The 7,015-nt window shown below is 44.7% G+C and overlaps 1 protein-coding gene across 6 annotated transcripts in view; it reads right to left on the minus strand.

Annotated features, from left to right (window-relative positions):
• The window catches only part of LOC144121996 (uncharacterized), a 117,406-nt gene extending 113,129 nt beyond the window's left edge, over positions 1–4,277 (minus strand). For all 6 annotated transcript variants that reach the window (XR_013312771.1, XR_013312769.1, XR_013312772.1 and 3 more), the window contains exons 1-2: positions 4,212–4,277; positions 2,109–2,243 (exon numbers count right to left, since the gene is read on the minus strand). The gene's annotated coding sequence lies outside the window, so the exon portion shown is untranslated. The remainder of the gene's footprint in view (positions 1–2,108; positions 2,244–4,211) is intronic.
• Positions 4,278–7,015: the final 2,738 nt, after the last annotated feature.

A 7,015-nucleotide genomic window follows, 5' to 3' on the forward strand; every position in this document is an offset into this window, starting at 1 on the left:
ATATATGAAGCAAAAAAACGGGAAGAAGAGAAAATTTTCAACGCTTGTCCAGCCATCCGGTATGCGAACTACAGAGTTTCAAGATGTCGCAAAGTGCACATTTACAAGCGTAGTATGTGTATAGACGTCCTGCATGTTTGCAAACAAACGAGGTGGCGCTGCAGTCCCTAGCGGGCTCGCAGTAGGCAAAAGGCCAGGGAGTGGCGTCGGGGAGTGGTGTTGAGCGCGGGTTTTCAAGGCTTGTGTGCGCGTTTTCAGTTTCTGCGAATCACAGCAATGGTCGAATTTCTCGAAGTACACGAGCTCATATTGGCCACATGTGGCATATTCAGAGAGAAAGAGTTTGCCACTGTGTATTTTATTTACGGTTAGTAGTAAACAGAAACCATTTCTGCCATTGATTTCTACGCTAGGCATTGAATAAGATAAGTTTTTGACACTCTGCACTTGCCAGAATAATTTTACTTCGGGACAGTAGTCAGGGGAAGTGCTGGCATTGTTTCGGAGGAGCCATCTGTTCACATGTGTCTCGCTGTGCGAAAAGTGGGGACAGCGTTGTCCCCATTCTCCTGTCTCGCTTAAGTGCTGTTTTTAGCCACAGGATCACGCACCAGCCAGGCAGACTTCTCTCTCCCTTTGTTAAACTGGTCTATTTGGCGAAAATTTTTGATTTCTGGAATTATTTCTTTCCTAGCCCTAGAGTCTTCTCTTTCGTGGCGAAAAATTATAGCAAAATATTGAGTAGAAATTTAAAAATTACACTTTTTAGATGTGTGGTCGTCTAAAATTGTGAGATAATTTCTTTGAGGTTTTATTTGACTTCAGTGCCGTATTTCTTTGACCAAAGTGAAAGCGAAGAGGCCATCAACGAGAGAATAAACTTTATAAGGTTCGTTTTCTGACCTTTCGCGTTTTCTGCGAATTGCATCACTCACACCTTAGTAATTTCATAACGCATGAAAAAAGAATGATTCTATTTGTCGCAAACAATTCCCGACACATTGAGGAGTGTAATAAATCTCTTGATCTTTTTTTTCTACACGTCCAGTACTATGTTAGTTATTTTTGTAAGAAACGTTTTCATGTAACTACACATGGACAAGTACTGATCATCTAAAAAAAGAGCTGATCACGTCATCATACAGAACAGGGCTTTGTGAACATGCTGGCATAAAAAAAATTGCGCACTTTCTACTCAATTATTTAAGACCTTGGGGTGACTTGACGAGGGTGCTAATTATAATTACCGAAGAACTGCACCAGGTATAGCTACAAAAAAAAAGTGTAACTAAACCTAGCATAGCAACTTCATATTTGCATCAAATTTAGTTACATATCGCACGCATAAATAACAAAACTTTTCATTGCCGCATCCCCTCTCAATCTCGACACGTGTCTGTTAGTAGCACGCCTGCGGCTGCTTCTTTCCAAACTAGTGTCGCGATCATGTACTACCTCATGAAACATGACATATGCATGATGCAATGAAAAAGCATGTGGATTTTAGCACACTTAAGGTACGCTATTCTAAGCACGGCAACGTAACCACGCAACATTAACACAACTTACCAGACTTCCTTCTACTCGAATCAAATAATTACGTCGGTCATATTTACTTTGAAGTAAATACTAAATGCAATAAAACGCGCCATTAAAACATGCTGTGCTAATAACAAAAGAACACATTCCTTGGGGGCAAGCGAACCTGCCGGCACCCCGTGTACATGAGCTCAGGGTGATAAATACGTGTGCAGCTACATATGTGCTTTTGTCCTTGCACAGTTATAAGCGTACTGTGCTGATGTTCAGGCGAATGAACGCAGCAGCTTGCATGCTATTAAGCACATTGAGCGGCAGTGCCGATCGACTCACAGACTTTACGTTTTAATACCGCGGCCTATTGCCTGTTAGCCAGTTCCCTAATGCGGTACTTATCTGCGAAAAACCTGTCGAGGCTAATTTAAATTTCCTTTTATGTTACTACACGGTTCCAATCGTGGCGCAGCTGGTCAATACATGCTGCTTCTGCAGTGCGAAGGCCATGATGCAGCCGCCAATAGCTGTGGCAGCTGTGGTAAGCACGGGCAGGCAGAACCTGTTTTGCCTACCATGAGAAAGTCGCTGCTGACATCAGCGCCACTGCATCTTCGTGACGTCGCAGGGTGAAGGAGGTTTATACGTTGACATCACAGTCACTGGCCATGTTTCTCACCTTCAGCAAAGACACCGTCGCATCTGGCTACCTAAAAAGCATAACACAAAGAATCATGATCTGGGTAATAACAAAACATAGATACAAAGCGGTAAAGACTGTTGCAATGCACGTATCAGCCCCGGTGATTTCTTTTAAAGCACCAGCAGTGGACAAAGATTTTGAGTGCCATTTAAATCGTGCATAAGCCCCGACGGAAACATCTTTTTAGCAGATATAACTCAAAAAGCAAGGTAGCTGTAGCTTGAAAGAAAACAGTAACTACTACTACTTCAGTGACATAAATGCTAGTAGCTGTCTGTAGCAGCTGCAGAAGCATGCTTCCATGTCTCCACAAAGTCACATCCACACTCCGAATTTAGTACATATCCAGGAACTAATGATTAAAAGTGCTGTGCACACTGAATCATGCAGGAAACAGATGTTTTCTTTTCTGAAAATATACCCGTTGGGTCAAGCGGTCACTGCTGGAAAAAGTTTCTGCCAAGACTTGAAAACAACTTATGTCAGGCAAAATCACTGCCCGCTGGTCGTACTTTAGAAAAAATCACCGGGGCTGAAATGCGCACTGCAAATCGCCATAGAATTTCTCGCAGGCTTGTTTATACAATCTTTCTTTAGCTTAGAACATATATGGAATGTAAGCAGGATTACATTGTTACTATCTTGACAGTTCAAGCACTACGGTAGATCGAAAATGCGGTCACTTATATGTTTTCTGTCTGTGTAGTACGCTTCACACGCACAACATGATTACTATATCAGCCCGTGTCCCTGGCTATGCGCAAAAAGCAACCCACTGCGCGAGTAAACTGATGTTCAGGACCTGCTGCGGGAAATACCGGGCCAAGACAGACGCCGTGCGCCAGTATGACCTCTAGGACGGTATCAGAGTTGTAACGTAGCGAGCACGTGCACAATGCTTGTGCTATTGCTTGTTCAGTGCTTTCCGCACATGCACACAATTCAGCGCGTAGAATACCTTCCTACAAATCAGTAGAACTTGTCGGGCTAGATGGTTCATCACAAATGCGAGGAAACAACTGCGCGAACGAAACTCGGACGACGGTGAAGAGGCATAGGCGCATGCAAATGCAGACAAACAACTTTACTACGAGAACGAATACAAGGCGTATGTATAAGCGATCTCAGAATCTGACTTACGACCTTATCAAGAAACGCCGACACGTGAACAAGTGCCTAAACAAAAATTCCAACAGCTGGAAAACTGTCGCGAACAAATTGACAGTGGTAAACTGCGCCGGCCCACTCTGAGAACAAAAAAACATAAAAAACTATCCGCAAAAGCACACACTCGAGTGCCTCACGATCTGGACAGTGCAAACGCCAACCATCTGATAGCAACAAATAAACGTTATCTGGCAACAAGCAGAAATGTAGATCCCCAAAAAGGGGGGACAAGCACACCGAAAAACAAACAATGCAAAACGCATGCCTCTTCACCGTCCGTCTCTCGTTCGCGCAGTTTTCTTCGCTTTCTACAAAGGTGTTACTGTCAAGGTGAAATGCACTTTATAAGAACTGCACTTAAATACAAAAATAGTTCAACATTTGCTTTCCAGATGAGACCGAGTCTTGCAGAGAACATAAGACCCGGAGCGTTCCACTGCTAGGAATAAATATGCCCACATTTCGCCTTCCATCGAAGTGCCAGCGACATCTGTAACTGTTATCACTGCCAAAACAAAGATACTGCAAAGAAGCGAGACCAATCACGAGAAAACGGCTCCGATATGGTTCGTGAAGCCCGGTCAAGACTTTGTTGTCATCGGTTCCGCAACACAAGCGCGCCCAAATCATTGCCCAAATCTGGTCATTGCGATTTGAGACGACCGCACAGTGCGCTGCACAGTCAGCCCATTGGATGTCTTTCAGTAAAACACACGAATACCAACACATCAACAAAAGCTGACAGTCACAAATTAAGCTTCAGAAAGCGCAAGCCCAGAACTCAAAAGCTAAAAACAAATGCACGTACCGCCGTTTAGCGCCCTCCGCCCACGTGCGTTTGCCATTTGCGCCGAACTGGGAATGCTGGGAAAATAAGTTATGAGAAGTGTAGAGCAATGTGCAAGGCGGATTGTGCACGACAAGGCCTCGAAGTAAACTATCAGGTGGCGCTTGGAGAAAAAACTTGGAGAAAGCGAACTAGAAAATTGACAGGCAAATATCTGGACAGCAATAATAATAATAATAATTGGTTTTTTGGGGAAAGGGAATGGCGCAGTATCTGTCTCATATATCGTTGGAAACCTGAACCGCGCCGTAAGGGAAGGGATAAGAGAGGGAGTGAAAGAAGAAAGGAAGAGGTGCCGTAGGGGAGGGCTCCGGAATAATTTCGGCCACCTGGGGATCTTTAACGTTCGCTGACAGCGCACAGCACACGGGCGCCTTAGCGTTTTTCCTCCATAAAAACGCAGCCGCCGCGGTCGGGTTCGAACCCGGGAACTCCGGATCAGTAGTCGAGCGTCCTAACCACTAAGCCACCGCGGCGGGTTCAGCAATAGGGGGCAAACAGCAATAGGGGGGCAAATCAGTAATTATTGGTCAAGAAAAAGGTTAAAGAAACAGAAAGAGCTCTGTGGAAAACAGGGATGCTGACGAAATCGGCACTGGAAACATACAGGACCTTTAAGCAGGAAATTGACAAAGAAAATATCTATGATAATTTTAGGGGAAGCTCTTTGTTCTTTGAGGCCAAGACGGGAGTTTTGCGGTAAGACATAGGCTGCGTTCCAATACTCTAGACGTCTAACAAGACGTCTAGTGTGACGTCTATGAAGCAGTCTACATGTCCATGTATTGGAACTTGTCTAGTGCTCACGCCGCCTCGCGGCATAATAATGTAACTAAAGCTTATGAACAGTTGTACTACTATTTTTCACAAAATGAGCAATAACGATAATTAAAAACGTGTTTTCAACAAGTTTACACATTTCTTCTGCAATGACTTTGCGCGTAAACCGGACTGGTGGATGTGCCTATCGGTCAGTCTACTTGTAGCACACGGGGCCGCTCTCCGAAGACGACGCTAAAGAGATATGCGATTATTCTTTTATTATTGATGCTCAACTGTACATGCTCCTCGAACGTGCTCGTTCAGACGGTCCTGTAAACATAAGCAAGAATACGAAAGACTGTAATCAATATGCGCGAAATGCGATACGGCTAATATACACTGCAACAGGAAAACACATACGTGACATTAAACCTGCTGTCTGCCCTACGTGGCACTCGGAGACAGCGAGAGACCTAAATACAGCAGCGATCTTTAATCCTGCAAAGACTAAAATCAATTCGCAACATGCCGGTGTATTTGTTCTGAGAGTGTAGAGATAAAAAAATGCACGCGAAAGAGTTGATGCAACTAATACAGCAACAGAAGAACACATTTGTTAACCGTCACGCCAGCCGTCTTAACGCCCGCCGAGGAAACCAACGACAGCGACGAGTATTCTCTAAAATCAAGGTGCTAATTAAGATCCGGCATCGTCAGGTGCCGGATCACGTAAACAGACCTACAGCGTCCGCTGCTGTAGCAAAGCTCTCAACTGCACGATTTTCTCCTGTGTGATTCACTTCTAGGAATCGCACGTCCACGAAGATTAATTAGCCACTAGTTTGCGTACCAAATAACATAATAGAATGACACATTTTTCCTTTCCTATACTCCGTGTACAGTCCGACGCCCGCAAGAGCATGACTCGCTCATCCGCGTACATCAGCTCCGCCATCTTCAGACAGCAAGTTAGCCTGCATCAATGTGGACTTCGGCGAAGCAGTCTTATGAGACTGCTTCGCCGAGAAATGGAACGCGTCCGTAGACTGCTTCCTAGACGTCACACTAGACGTCTTGTTAGACGTCTAGAGTATTGGAACGCAGCCATAGAGTCAGGTACCACGAGATAGACACGTTGTGCGTTGCGTGCGGAGAGGAGGAGGAAACGGCTGAACACTTGATACCTTTCTGTAAAGGGCTTCACCCTGCAGTGGAAAGCAGCGGGCTGATTTATCCAATGCATGGGGGTTTAAGGACAATGAAGGGAAAGTAGATTTTAAGCAGGTAGAAGTAACCAAGCGAAGGTTATATGATTGGTGGCTACAATCAAGATAAGAATATAATGTCATGGCTAGGTGGCTTGAGCCACCGCCCGATTTAAAGGGTTCAGCCTTATACATCCATCCACCCATGATAAAAACATAAATATGCTCAAATATACTTGGTGATACTTAAACGTGCATGAAGTAAAAAGTAAGAAGACTGAAATAAACAGAACTTGGATAAAATAAAAAAACTTCGCACGTGGGCTGCAGGCGGGCTTGACGTCCCGTCTGTTCTCCGCCAGGTAGTAACACGCAGTGACCGAACGCTCCGCGAGTGCTACCTTGGACGATTAACACTGGACGCCCCACTCCAGTTGCAGTCAACATAGTGCTCAACATAGTGCTCAACATAGTGCTCAACAGTTGTAGTCAACATAGTTTTTTATTGCTCCATCATGCTAAGGTGGCTGCCACCCTAATCATGCATAGAGTTTCTTACTATTAACTAGAGGGATTGATTGATTGATTGATTGATTGATTGATTGATTGATTGATTGATTGATTGATTGATTGAAAACTTTGCTTCCACCAATATAGGAGGCTCCCCTACTCAGGTACGCAGGCCCGAGCAGGGGGCCGGGACTCCCAACTAAAAGCGCGCGAGAATACGTTAAGTCCGTTCGATTCACCCATTCGTTCCACGAGTGTAGCCTAGCGCCCTCTATACGACGCCGTTTT

Source organism: Amblyomma americanum, chromosome 2 (genome assembly GCF_052857255.1).
Source record: "Amblyomma americanum isolate KBUSLIRL-KWMA chromosome 2, ASM5285725v1, whole genome shotgun sequence".
Lineage (NCBI taxonomy): Eukaryota > Metazoa > Arthropoda > Arachnida > Ixodida > Ixodidae > Amblyomma > Amblyomma americanum.